Genomic DNA, 14,846 nt, shown 5'->3' with positions numbered 1-14,846 from the left:
TATCCCCGAGGAGTGAGTCAGCAGATGAGAATTGGTTCTGCTGCAGATGTAGTGTTCGACCTCTAGGCTGACGTATCTACATGTATCACCTTTCTAGTAGGAATTTGTGTTAAATTTGCACGTCCCTGTAAGATCATGCGTGTGTGTTTGCACATGTGTGTTGAGCTGTGGAGGGATGTTAATCCTCAGAGCTCAGCGTGTGTAGAATGTCGTGTTGAGTTAGTCTGAGTCTCATGATGAAAAACGCAGAGACGTGGACGTGTCACTCATCTGCTGCTATAGCGACTTCCTTCTACTTCTACAATCCATCACAGTCACCTGACCTGACAGCTTGGCCCACGGTCAGCCGACAGGAAACGATGATGACCCATCCCACAAAACCAGCCTCCACCAGCAACCGTCTGGGGAGCAGTGTTACATTCGCTTGCATCGCCGCAATTACGAGCAGCAAACAGGCAGCAAACAGGCAGCAAACAGGCAGCAAACAGGCGGCAAACAGGCAGCACACCTTATTTACAAAAAAACAACAAATTATCGATTTATTGTCATTAAATTAAGCATTTTATTTTCTTTGTAGACCAAGTGCTGCACCTGATTATTATGTTACGTTTGGCAGCAAATTTCAATTTGGTTTCCACCACGCTTGTGTGGTTCTAAATATTGAGCACATTTTAAATTTGTTATCTTAACATAACAGAAAAAATATTTCAGTACTATCTTTCTTAATTAACAGGTATTATTCCTCTATTAAAACTGATGGCAACTAATTTCACTCAATTAAAAGTTAGAGTCAGTCAAAGCAGAGTGGATTCAATCTGTTTTTATCACTTCATAAAATGTTTAGTAATAATGACTGTTCATCAATCAATGATAACACCAACTCAGCAAAATGTATCATCCATAAAACTGTCGACAGAACTCTTGTCAATGCCAACCAGTGTCAACAGTACCACAAGCACCGCCCCAGGGTTCATCAGTGACGGCCGTCCACTTCCTGGATGAGTTCCCTTTTACAGTTCTTTTTTTTTTTCACCTCCTGACTTACAGTAGATAACTCCTCACGTATCCTTCTTTCTGCCTGCCCTTCATCTTTCCTCTTTCCTTCCTGCTCGTTCTTTCCCTGTCAGCCCTCCTTACGTTGAATTATTACAGTGCAGTGACACGAGCTAAAGAACATCCAGCTGTTAAAACAGAGAAAACCGGGACAGAGAGAAAGAGAAGCCAAGTCCATCAGCAGCACAGGGGTGGATCAGGTGCAGGATACACTTATCGTGCTGCCATTTTAAATAATGCTTGTAATGTTAGAGTTGATACAGGGTGAACAGCCTCTCTCTACCAGGCCTGTAATTACTCTGCTCTTCCAGTCTGCACAGACTCCCGGTCAATTAGAATTCCTGGATGTCTGTCGTTGAGGCAAATTCATTTTAAATGTTTAATTGCACTAATTAATGAGTTCACAACATGGCGTTTTTTCACCTTTTTAAACAGGACTCATGAGCTTTAGAATGAACTCGGCACCTGGTACTTTTGGCCGTAAAGGCAGGAGTCCACACCCATCGCCTGCTGTGCCAATTGGAATTCCGACCTCTGGCGTTCCCACGAGCATTCAGAAATTTGTATGCACATACACACACACACACATTCCCAATACTGTCCTCTACCTTGTCCCAGGATGACATTAATGACCAATCTTTAGCTCATCGCAGCCAGTATTTCTGTGTGTTACATTTCCACCTCTCGGGTGTTTACCTAGAGGAAAAATGTTTCCAATAAAATGGCGTTTTAAACTACTACGTATAAGACAGAGATGGGGAAAAAAATCTCATAGTTAAAACTAGTTAAATCTGTAAACGGAATGAAATTACTTTGACTACAAAACAAAACAGACGTACTGCAGGCAGTATTTTGGGCTGCGATCGTTATGTGATCGACTGCCAGCTTTACGTAGGTACAAAAGAAAGTGATGTAAAACACGAACAAATTTACAATGACAAACACGATAACCCACGCTAAGCTGCATCTGCAAAACTCTGGTTTTTGATTATTCATGACTCTTCTAAGCCATAAAATAGTAAATACATGGTGTTTTTTTTTTCTTTTCACTGCATTTTTTTTATCACAATTTCCATAATAATGCAAAGCAGCACCAGCGGCATTTTTCCTGAAGTCGTACAACTAAAACATTAGACAAGCAGATAACAGAAAACAACAACTGCCTTCAAAGGTGTTTTCAATGTTTTAAATTGAGTAAATCACTTACACACGCACGGACACGAGAGGCATGTGACCAGCAATAATGGCAGATCCAGTTCTGTTCACTTCACCTGCAGCTTCCAAAAAGGTGGCAAAATGTTGAAAATTACTGCTAGACTTAACTTAACTTAACTTTGTTTGAGTTAGAGTTTAACTGACGAGGAGAGAGGGAGGAGCGACTATTTATTCCAGGATGTGTCATTAAAAAAACTAAGAGGACAACAGTTTGTGGAAACAGGACTAGAAGCACTTGTTTTATAAGCAGCCTAAGACGTAGACCAGTCAGTGACAAGAAGGTTACCACTCGTATATCAGGAGCACGGATATGTTTTGACATGGTTATATATGACAAGTTATAGCTCACACCTGGGCACATGTGGCCCAGAAATAACCTCAGGGTGGCCCTGTCTGTAGTCATCATACTTCTTCATTTTTAAGTGATATATTTAACCTGCAGTGTGTGTTGGCCTACTGAAAATAATCTGTTTTGGTCCAAATTATGTAAGCCCGCAAAGAAAGCTGCGGCCCATCAGACTTCATTTTAATAGATCACAGCTTTTGCCACTATATTTGTGTGTGTCTCTGCAGAAGGACGACTTATTTATTTATTCGTTTTTCGTTTTCTAGTCTTCAAGTGGCTGCTTTCATTACTTCTGTCTGACCTCAATAGAAGATTTCCAGATAAAATCCTTGTCCCCGCTGCGGCAGAGTAAACAGGAACATGTATGTTTCAAAAGTCTTTGACCATCAGTGCCACGACAGATGGAGCAGGAACTCCGTCGTTTGCCCCCAATCTAATCAACTTACCGCCCAGGACTCATTAGATCTCAGTACATCACCCATAACTAGCTCTGTAACTGTGAATCAAGTAAATACTTCCCACACACTCCTGTCTCCACTGGTCACCTCAACCATGGAGGTAGAAAAAAAAAGCTCAGGGAAAACCCCGGGTTCTGCAATTTCTACTTCCTGTGTGGGCTGTGAACCCCTGTTCAGGAGGTCCCTGAACTTTACACACACCATGCAGTGCAGACATGGCTCTGTGTCAGACAAGTTTGAAAGCAGACAGAAGATTTAGCATGGTAGCACTAAACGGAAAAGCATTTTAAAATAATTTAAATATATTACGGCATATCTTATACCCTCATGATTTTGCAACAACTCCATCAGAGATCTGGATAGTTCTATTTTCCTCAATATTTTCAAATATTAAAGGGGAATACCACAGTTGTAGGCCCCTGCCGTAGTATACACTACATGTGGACCAAAGTGTTGAGGTCTAGCAGATTATTATTATTATCCTGAACTGAAGCGTTGAGGTCTAGCAGATTATTATTGTTATTTTTATTTTCTTCAGGACCGGATATGATTGTTGTTTTAAATGACATTTAATTCAAAGTGGGATTTTACTATTTATTTAGAAATATAAAATTAATATTAAATATTAAAATGTTTAATTAATCTAATTATTTGGCATTTTAACTGAGGGTGGTCAATATGAGGGGCTAGGCCGGTGAGGGTCTCACCTTCTACTTTCAGGATAACCTTGGCCTCGTGTTCTTCTTGGCTGGTGTGAACGTGACACCTGTAGGTCCCTCTGTCCTTCAGTCCGCTCCTCCTCAGGACCAGCGTAACAGTAACTTGAACAAAAAGAGTAATTTTAGAATTTGAATTTCTCAGTGTCCAATAAACAAACATGCAGGGTTCTATTAAATGTTTCCTTTCTGTGCTGTATGAAAGCAAATGGGCTTTGAGACCAGAACTGACTGGGCTGGACCACAAACCAGCCCCTAGTGGCCTTTCTTAATAACCAAGGGTTAACTGATGAAGACAAGCCAAAATGAGGGCAGGAGACTGAATCCCCGTGTGGACCACCAGAACTAGTGTGTTCCACACAGGAGGAAGTGCTCCCCCCTCTGGGGACTATTACCTAGTAGCACTATTATCCCTGGAAGACGGAAACTGAGCTGTTTTGTTTTCCCAACTTCCCACTGGAGTGGAAGTAAAAATCTGAGAGTCAGACAGACTCAAGAAAAAAAAAATGGAGCGTGCAGAGGAAGTGGTGCTGCCACTGTGGGTTTGTGGTCGGAGACCTTCAGCCAAGGCAGTTCAAGTGAAGGTTTCTCCTCTGTGGTGTTTTATAGAAGCTCAACACAGGGAATAAAAGTTTACTTTAGCACTTTTTTTTTAAATCTTGCGAATCCCTTTTTTATGATATTTGAACCTTGAAAAAAACTACGGAAAAGGAAAAACAAAATGAATCATAATCTCTTTTTACAGATTTTACCCAATCCTAACAACCAAACCAGTTAACCTGCTATGGGGGGGGGGGGGGGGGTCTTATTGGCTCACGTGTATATGAATTACAGATAGGATGAATGAACAGACTCTTTTTTTTCCTACCTCATTATCTCCTGGTGTTGCGCTTCAACACTAAAACAAGCAGAGTGTAATGTCTAACAGGTGTTGGACGAAGATTGAACGGCATCCGGTTTAAGGTAGCATCATATCTGAGATATTACTTTGGGCTCCAGGCCAAAGATGATTATAGACTCCTCGGTGGCGTCACCTGCAGAACATGAGGAGCAGAGCAAACAGAGGAGATCTTTCAGTCCTGTTGGCAGCTGAACATGATGATACAACTAGAACCGTACTGCAAACTCAGTAGAGTATGACTGACAGTCGATGATGTAAGGACGTCAATATTCTCCATAAATACCACCTTCTCTGTGGTCTACGGTCACATTACATACCTGAAATACAACTTACCGTCACATTACATACCTGAAATACAACTATAGAATTAGAATGGGGCCTCTTATCTATTCTGCACTTAGTCTGACACCTAGGGGTAAATGCAGAGTTTAATCTACAACAGCGTGAGGACCATACAGAAAGTAAGAATTGATGTCTTCCTTAGCAAGGTGGAGTGGAGTGGGTTGAGTTGTCCAGCAGCCGTTGCCTGTGTCCATCAGTTAGCGTTGTAATAAACACACCCACAGGCCCACATGGATGGAGGCACGTATTGTTAATTCCGTGGGGAAGCCCACCACAGACCAGCTCAGTAATGCAAAGAGGAAGTGTCGGGCTCTTGATGCCGAGGAACTTCAAAGCCCCCAGATGGGACGCTCATTTGCTGGAAGAGATTTTCTATTTAGATGCCCGTACCACGGCAGCAGCACTATCACACATCTAGGAAAAAAATCCTTTTTGGAATTCTGTTATTGCTCTGTTTAACTCTCTCGTTTGACCCGATTCCCTCCATCCCGTCTCCTCTCCCCTCGTTTTATCTCCTTCATTATTTTATTTTTTTTCTAGCAGTTTTTGAAGTCTTGAGCTGGAGTGAAAGAAAATATACAGTCCATGCATGCTTGACATAGCTCTCCACATCAAACAGGCTTAAATACTGATGATAACTGTGACAGCCAATTTGTTTGTATAAGCCTCTGATATGTATCTGCATGTCGTGTGTTGTTACAGTCCACGCTTTCAAGTGTCCTGGTGATTCACGTCCTGTGACGATTTCCCAAACTATTCTCCACTCTTTGGCTCTTTCTTCATCAAAAAAAGCTAATCAGATCTATACACGAGATAGAACTCTATTAAATTTACCATACACACACTGTGTGTTTGTCTGTGTTTCCGGTTCTACACAGTCATTATGTCAATAGGGACCACTCATAAACATCAGTGACTGATAAGGAAAAGAAGACGTGATGAGTCGGCCTTTGAGCGGGCACGCACGTACAGATACACACACATGCTTTTTTTAGTTCACAGAGTTGTGCCGTACGCCACCAAACACTTCAGTGACAAAGATCTGCATCAAACTTCTACATTAGATTTAGAAATTGGTATTTCCTTGTAGTGTTTCTGCATAACTGTGAAGACTCCGTCCGTACACATGCTAGCTCTAGCATGTCATGTGCAGGCACAGTGGGATTATTTGGAGAGTAACACTACGTTTGTGACATACGGGAACTCTATTTTTGCTTTAACAAAATAAAAAAGTACTAAATTTTTATTCTTAACCATTTGCAACAAGTGAATCATGTTTCATCAAGTTTCAAGATTTTTAAAAGCAAAACAATCTTAAGCTTCAGTGATAAACCTGTTTTAGGAGCAACTACGGTCAATGCTCTAATTCTGTTTACTTGCATTACACATTTCCTGTAAAAAACATTAAAAATGTTTACTTTATTCTGCAGTTTTTAATAGAAAATATTAAATAAATAGTAGAATGTACAATAAAGCCCTTGACTACATTTCTAACTAATTTATTTTTTACTATAAATATAATACAACATTACAAAAAAAAAAAGTTTCTAACTAATTTATTTATTACTATGAATATAATACAACATTACAAAAAAAAGTCAGAATTTGAAGTTTTCTGCTGCACATGTTTAAAAAAAAAAACGCTTCTTCACGCTTCTTGTTTACCCTCAGGTCAGGAACATGCTGGGGCTAAAAACAAAATCCCTACATGACATTTCCTAATTAGGATTATTTCAACCATCTACGTCAACACAGTTTATCACCTGGCATTTCAGTCACTCACATTTCCGCTTGTTCTCTTTACAGCCCTTCGGTTCAACTTAACACCTCACAATAGACAAATGCATTGACTTTTAAATGCTGGCTAATGTGATCTGACGGGGCTGGACAGACTGAAATCAAACGTGTCATTAAGGCTGTTCCTTATAAAGAATAAGTAAAAGTGCAGACGGCCAGAATGTCAGTGGAGTTAAAAGGGATATCAGGGACTTAAACACTGAAACCAGCTAATCGTCACATGAACATGAACACCTTCTTTAAAAATCTATCCATTATACAAGGCAACAAAAGCTATTGTTTCCCACAATGCACAAGTCTTTTCTACGCGGAGAGACTATCCATGTGAAAGAAACTGGCTGCTGGTATCAAATACACTGCTAACACCGCACGTCAAACTCTCAAGTCATCGGATCCCGTGGATAAATCACTAAATCACGCCACAATAGCCGAGGACTGGGCTCATTCACACAGGCCACATGAAAAGGGAAGGAGAGAAAGAGGGAAGTCTGACTTCCATGGCTCAGACCAGCCATACAAAAGGCCCTGGAACAGCGCTGCCTCAGGACAAAATCATATGACACTGGCGCACAGGAAATCGCCAAATTGCCTATTGTTTAGGGCAACATCAAAATCCCTCTGCCTCCACACTGGGGGAGAGATACGGGCTACGAGAACATGTAAGAAGGGATGGGAGGTCGCGTTCTGTAGCGTTCACACCAGGTTTAGGAGAAAGCAAAGGAAAAAATGGAAAACAATTACAGTAGAAGCTATTTTTGTTCTTTTATAATGTTTCACGCTGCTTTATACGACATCTTCGTGATTTTCTTGCCAACAGCAAAAACAAAATCGCTGGAGTTTGAGTTGTGTTTATGCTAGCTCAACCCTAACCACAGTGCGGACGCCAAGCAGTAAAATTACCACAGCCATAGTCTATTTTTTTTTATAACAATCACTGTTTAGTCAAAGTAGAAACTAACAAACTGTGTGTTTTGTGTCAAACAAAGTCTTCAAACTATCACCACATCAGAAAATGCCTCTCAGGTGTTTCCCCTGACGTACATGGAATATCTCCAAACTGCAAACATTGTTCCTCTGCCTAAATAATATCCTCGTAAGGTCAATGCCGTGAGAAATAACAGTAACTGAAAAATGGTTGTAGCAAAAGCTGTTACGGAGTTTTAGGTCGCTGGATCAGAGCACGTTTATTGAGTTCACGTATTTGAAGCGTTCGGTGCATCCCTAACACGTACACGATGTGTAGAAAGACTACATAAATGTTTGTGTAAATGTGCGTTCACAACAAAATCCCACGTCGAAGTACACACCATTTTAAAGTGAATTCTATGAAGAGGTGAGTGCAGCCGTGGAGGGTTGGAGGCAGGTAGAGCCCGAGGCCACGCCGGCTCTCATCTATTCAACTACACGACCCATTAAGACAGCAGCTGTTCTCTGGCCTTTTCATTCATTCCTCCCACCTCAGCACACAACAAACACACACACATTCACACACACAGTGTTTTATCTGTGGCACGCCGCTGCTCCTAAAACATCCTGCAGTGTGGAAAGTGAATGCCATCAGTTTCTCTGCGCACTTTTACAACGGCCGTTTACAAAAAGATCCGTTTGTTAGCTCAGGTTTATGATTCACGATGGTGTGCAAATAGAAGTAATCCTGCCGCACAAATGCTTGATTGTGCGCAAACCCACCTGTACGAGGGAGTGTGTGTGTGTGTGTGTGTGACCTTTAATACATGAGCGGCTCATTAGTCAAATACATTCACCGACAACCGTCTGCTCAACATGCAAACAGCTGTTAACTATGAGTCAACACATCGTGAAAACAGCATAAACCCGGCAAATAAATTGGCGGTAAATTATCTCCTTCCAGGTCTTGACGACCAATCAAAGGCGTAGACGTAGACGTAGATCACTCTCCAGCTTCTAGAGCGTCAGTAACAATTATTTCCAAATTCCATTCCCTTCTCTTCTCACGACAAAGCCAAACAAAACTCTTTCTCGTACCACTGTGTTTTTCTAAAAGATCAGTTTGTTTGTTCTTAAATTGATCTTTTTTTTAGTCTACTTCTCATCATTTCCACAGGATTTTTAATTTGACTGTGAACAGTGTTTGTTCAGCGTCAAGTGACATCACAGATAGACAAACAGCAAGTGACAATCTTCACTTAACTATTAAATAAATATCTCTGTCACGACTTCTTAATTTCCCACGACATCAATACAGTAACATTTGTTCCACGATCTGCGTCATCCAAGAGGTTCTTCCTCACACCTGTACTGCAATTTCAACTTTGTTTTTGCTTTTAAACTTTAGAATTTCACAGATCAACCAAGACATTTGAGTTAAAATACAAATAAACCTTCTGAGCAGAGGTCAAACAAACGTAATATTACTTTTAAGACTGAAGAAATGCTCCACACTAAGGCTGATGCTACATCAAAATACAAAAACATAAAACCTGAATGCCATTTTTGCAACAACTCGTATAAGATAGGCCTGAGTTTTTTGGATTTTTTTAATTTAGCTTGAATCTCACTTGAATCTTTTCTGATTGTGACAGACAAAGACTCTCAGACTCTCTGAGGGTCTAACAGAAGATCATTCTACTCAAATTTCGCCAGTTCAAATCCATTGTTGTGACACTGTCCAGGGCTACTGTGCTGTTCAATCACAAACATTTACAGGTTTAAATCAATCCAGGACCTGTGTATTTACTCAGGCTTGTGTTTCTGCCAATCAAAGGACGAGCTGTAAAGTCTAATGTCCACATGTAAGAAAGAACAACTTCCTGTGGTTCAAGTGGATCGGCTGCCAAGGAACAGTCAGCAGTCTTCTGTGTGTGTGAGTGTGTGTATGTGTCACTGGGTGTGTGTGTGTGTACACATCTATGTGAGCAAATGTTAAAACAGCAGGACCATAATCCACAGAGTGTGTGTGTGTGTAATAATCTCCCACTAACCAGTCATTGTTTTTACCGTTTGCCTAGGAAAAGCACGGTGATTAACACACATGTGTCTTTTCAAAACTTTAAAGCGACGACGACCGGAGTCTTCCCCTTTGGTAAACTCCGGTTGCTGGGACTGTGATCTGGGTCGCCCCGTGTCAGTTATACAGTGAGTGTTACTGTCTGGTTGAGGTAATCCACAGAGGAGTTAGTGATGAGCTCCACAGGACACTGTGTAAACAGCTGTGTCTCAGGAGTTTATTTAGCGTGCGTGCGTGTGTTTAGGGAACTTCAAAATGAACAATAATAGTTCTTTCACAAACACCAACCGAACACTGGAGGATATCCTGGTCGGCTACATCCTTGTTCGGTAGTTAATTTTATCCCGCTCCGTTTAACAAGCATCCTCCACATGAGACCATTTAAAAAAATAACAATAATATAATAATAAGAAGAAGAATGTGAAAACTTTTTTTTAAGAATTTTGATTTTCAGTGTTTTTTTAGTTTACCTTGTTTACTTCAAGTCATTTTCATTTACTTCTTTCATTTAACGATAATCTGGATTTTTTTTTCCAAATTAATATGTCTTTCAGAATCTAGTACTAATAGAATAAAGTCTAAAAGATGTTTTATTATGAAAATCTACCGATCTTCTGACTATCCTTCAACCATCAGTGCAGCTCCACCGGTCTGTAATACCAGCCAGTACAAAAAAGTTGGCGACCACTGCCTTAGAAAAATTAAATTTGTAGGGTGTGCTGTTGAACAGCTTGTATTTGGTTACGAAACTTTGCACACACAGAGCCAACCTCTTTGTGTGTGTGTTTAACGTTGACTGTACTGTGAGAATTCCTGCAAACAAAACCAACAGACCAGAGTAAAGCAGTGAGGCCTAGAGGATTATAGGTGTCATGACAGACTCTGTTACCTCATATTTACACCGTAATCCCTTCAATCAACGTTCAAAGTGTGAACACTGCAAAATATGACAAACATTATAACCACGTTAGCAGGCTCTGAAGTAAGAAATCTAATAAACTGTGTCACACATGTGCCATTTTGATGTTACATGTGGGACATTTTTTCCGTGTCGTTGCGTCGAGTTTAAAACAGCGTGAATTTTTTTCAGCAGTTTTCTAGGTTTCACAGCAGATAAATCGACAGAGAGCAAACACAACGGTGACGGAACTTTAATCGTGGAGCTCAGTACACGTCCAGAAAATAACACTAGGGAATTCAGACAGTGTCCTGCAGTGCCCCCACGACGCCACATGGAAATCCTACATACAGTGGGTGTTTACTGTTGTAATTCAATATGACCTCAACAGTCTTCCCAACAAGGTCTGGACAAACCCTGGTCCAGTCCAACATTTTAGTACACAGGGCCCATATGCACACTAACAATGACTACCTGTGGGTCGTTCATGCCAACGGTAAGTTCTAGCAGAGCGTGGAACTGTTGACCATATGTGATCCATACAATCACCCTCTGCCCACCGGCTCTAACAGAGATCATGAAAGAGAGCGTGGAAGCCGCAGCACAGTGTGTTGATGTGTGGGGGCTGGGACGGTGGTTAAGACAGGCAGGTAGAATATCAGAGAGGTTCAGGAGGCAGCCCCCCAACATACACACACACACACACACACGTTCCACACACCCACGTTAGTCCTTTTCACCATTATCTGCTCTTGTCATCTCCCTCTTTCAAGAGATTGGGGATCCTGTGGCAAGAACCAAGACCCCCAGCCCCCCTTGTCCACACACACACACACAGAGGGCCAGTGTTCTCCCCTGGGGGGCTGACTGAGATGAAAGGATGGTTGGTAAAGACGCAGATAAAGCAGGTGAGGTGACTTTGCTCATCATCTCCTCACCCTCAGCTCTGGGCTCTCCTCTCATCATAATTATATTTAAGATAATTTTTTAACCCTACATCCCAGTCATGTGCTTTTCTTTTTTCTTTTTTGCATTTTTTTTTCAAATATCAGGTATGTTCTGATTGCAGGAGAATAGAATAGTTTGGAGAAAAAAGTTTGCATGCCAAGGCAGCAAAAACTTCATAATCTTTTTAAAAATAATAATCAATTCACTTTCTTTTCTTTTTTTTTACAAAGTTCATACATATAAATACAAAAAAAACTTTTCAAACATCTTTACTAAAAAGAGAGGAAAATAATGTGGCAACATAGGCCCCTGGACCAGAATCGGCCCACAGACCAACCAAACATGATACACAGTTACAGTACAGTACAGTAAAAAAAAACCTTCAAAAACATAACATAAACGTTAACTATGTATTCGAAAAGCTAAGCTGAAAATGACTTGATATAAGTAAAAGAATGTGCTAGTACTCAACAGTTCCCCGTGTTAATACAGTGTGGTACCGTCACCGTTGACATGATTAGCATTAGCAGCGAACTCGAAGTCAAACTTCAATACAGTGTATTGTAAATTATGCTGCTACAGACGTCTTATATGGACATTTAAAAGGTTAAAACAAAACAAGACGACGTCATAACTTACTAAAAACGTTTAAAAGAACTTACAAACAACTATTTCCGTTAATTAAAATATCATATTTACTTACTTTCTATGTTGGGTTATGTGTTACAAGTCGTAGCAGAACGAAGTTATGGGACAGTATATTTTTAAATGCTGCCCTCGTGTGGTCATTTAAGTGTACTGCGACAGGACAATGGTAAATGCGGATAACACCATATTTTTACAGTGAGTATATAAATAAACAAAAATATACATGAGAACAAAACCATAATTAACAAATTATTCAATTATCAAGACATCGATTACTGCTTTTTCGCACTGAACTTGTTCTATAAGTGGTGAATTGATTATATAATAATGTAGGTTGTTGATTGAATTCAGTTTTGCCATTATATTTTAAAATCATCTGGTGAATAGATTTTTTTTTACTTTAGGACATTGTGCACATAAACACTCTTCCACACATTTGCTGCACCAAACAGAGTAAAGGAAATAACCAGAACTAAAAACATTAACATTTGTTTTTGTTTGTTTGTTGTTGTATTATTGTTTTTGTTTTTTTGGTTTTTTTTGTTTTTTGCAGCCCTACAATCAATGCTACTACACTACACTACACTACACTGTAATTATGAGGCTTGATTTAAGTCACAATTCTAATGCTTGTCATTCCAATCATTTTCCCAGTACTTTGAGGGGCACAAAAACCCTGGGAACTCAGCTGGTAGTACTGGGTGGAGTCAATGGATGAGGTAAATGACCCTAATAACTCTGAACCAGCCTAGAGGGAGTTTTCCTGTCGGCTCACTGCTTTTCCTGCTCCTGTCTCCTCGGGACAGACACAGGAACTACTAAGTGCCTTCACTTTTACCTTTCTGGGGTAAAACATCACAGAAAATTTAATAGTTTTACTTCTCATAAGAGAAGTACAATCTACTGGTCAACTTCAACAGTACTAGTACTGAGTACTGTGGAGACAGTCATGACTATGAAGTTGACATGGAAGGAAAGAAATGCACAAACAGCACAACAGGAAGTACGCTGTCACAAAAGTACTATTTTTTATTGTTAATCTAACAGTATATCAGTTAAGGCAATGAGTTACAAGAACAATACACCTCAATTCTCAAGTAAAATCCTGCAGCCCGTTTAAAAACACTTATCGATGTACTTACTAAGATTACCACAGGAGGGCGACAGAGACAACAGATTGAAAATGTTTGATGGCGATTTGACACGAGTCGGATACAGTTGCGTTACAATCTAACGGGAAAACTATGAGGTGACCTATGGTAAAGGGTGGTAATATTTCTGCTAGATGAAAAAATAAATAAAGTTTTTGATTAAAATATTAAAAATAAAAAAGATTAAAATATTAAAAATACTTTTATAGTTGTTAAACCGCTTACATTTGTTTTCTGATCAAATAAAAGCTTTAAAATATGAATATAAATATGTTTATAGTTGTCTGTAACTGGAAACTAAATATACTTGGTTTTAGGTGTATAAAAATATTGTTTAAATTGTTTATCGATTATAAAAATAATCTTCAGCTGCCACTTTGTATTACAATTACGTTTTATACAGATGAGATACTTGTAGGTACGCTAGAACAGTCTCAAAAAGAATAAATGCACAAACAAGGATTCACAAATGTACTTTGAAAATTCACAAATGTATGCATGTGAAGATATTTGTTAGTTTCATAAAATACATTTGTGAATTGTCTAACGCGCTTTTATAACTTGCTTTTAGTATGTAAATCTCCCTGCATTTGTTTGTGATACACAAATGCATTTTTTCTACATGGGGCCCGTCAGCCAATCAGATGTCACGTTCGTTTGCAGCCAATCACACGACTGTATCCCCATGCGGGACTTGTGTGACGTCACTATACCGTGCCACAGATCCACCTGTCATAACAGAAATGACGTCTGAAAGCGGCTATGGAGAGAGTTTAGATGTAAGTAAAGTTATGTTATAAAGAAATCTTTTGTCAGAAGTTAAAATGATTCGTAGTTAGTTTTTCGTTCTAAATAATGAACATAGGGTTGTCGTGGTAAATAAGAAATTGGCCTTTGACAGGAGAATATGAAATGAACTTGCAAATATTGCTTTTCTGTACAGAACTGGACATGACATTTGCATTCAACAGAAGAGGTGGGCTAAGACACAACCTATCACCCACACACTGAAACCATTCTGATGAGGATTACAACGACCCATCAGACTCCTAATGACTGTTAACACTTCCCCAGATGACCCTGACGGCCCACCCGACAGGAGGGACCTGAAATCATCATTCTGATGACTTATAACTTTTCTCAACAACTGTCATCACATCAATCATTTACAGAAGAGTTCTCACCTTGTTGTCCTTTGAGGCACTGATGAACATGGTGAGGTCCACAGACGTCTGGATGTCGTTGATGTGCCTGCTGTGCTCCTCAGCTTTCTTCAGGACTTCCTGGAATATTGACAAACAGAAATGTTCCTCATTATCACAAGCTCTACAAAGATGCTGTCTCTCTGTGATTATTTCCTTTAGTATTTCATTTCTATAATACTGTG

General features: G+C 39.8%; 2 long non-coding RNA genes across 3 annotated transcripts in view; one reads left to right on the top strand and one right to left on the bottom strand.

Annotated features, from left to right (window-relative positions):
* LOC112488700 (uncharacterized) overlaps positions 1 to 12,406 on the bottom strand; it is a 22,225-nt gene extending 9,819 nt beyond the window's left edge. Inside the window, exons 1-3 of the long non-coding RNA XR_003053064.1 lie at positions 12,364 to 12,406; positions 4,657 to 4,822; positions 3,780 to 3,893 (exon numbers count right to left, since the gene is read on the bottom strand). This is a non-coding gene — a long non-coding RNA (uncharacterized LOC112488700). The remainder of the gene's footprint in view (positions 1 to 3,779; positions 3,894 to 4,656; positions 4,823 to 12,363) is intronic.
* LOC107990148 (uncharacterized) lies at positions 6,659 to 14,748 on the top strand. Of its 2 annotated transcripts, XR_003053062.1 has the most exons (3): positions 6,659 to 11,620; positions 12,963 to 14,238; positions 14,403 to 14,748. It is a non-coding gene; the product is annotated as an uncharacterized LOC107990148 (long non-coding RNA). The 2 variants fall into 2 exon arrangements; XR_001761702.2 differs by lacking the exon at positions 6,659 to 11,620 and having other exon boundaries at positions 11,953 to 14,238.
* The last annotated feature ends 98 nt before the right edge of the window (positions 14,749 to 14,846 follow it).

The sequence above is a fragment of the Cynoglossus semilaevis genome, chromosome 20, assembly GCF_000523025.1.
Source record: "Cynoglossus semilaevis isolate Cse_v1.0 chromosome 20, Cse_v1.0, whole genome shotgun sequence".
Lineage (NCBI taxonomy): Eukaryota > Metazoa > Chordata > Actinopteri > Pleuronectiformes > Cynoglossidae > Cynoglossus > Cynoglossus semilaevis.
This window is presented reverse-complemented; position numbering and strand designations above follow the sequence as displayed.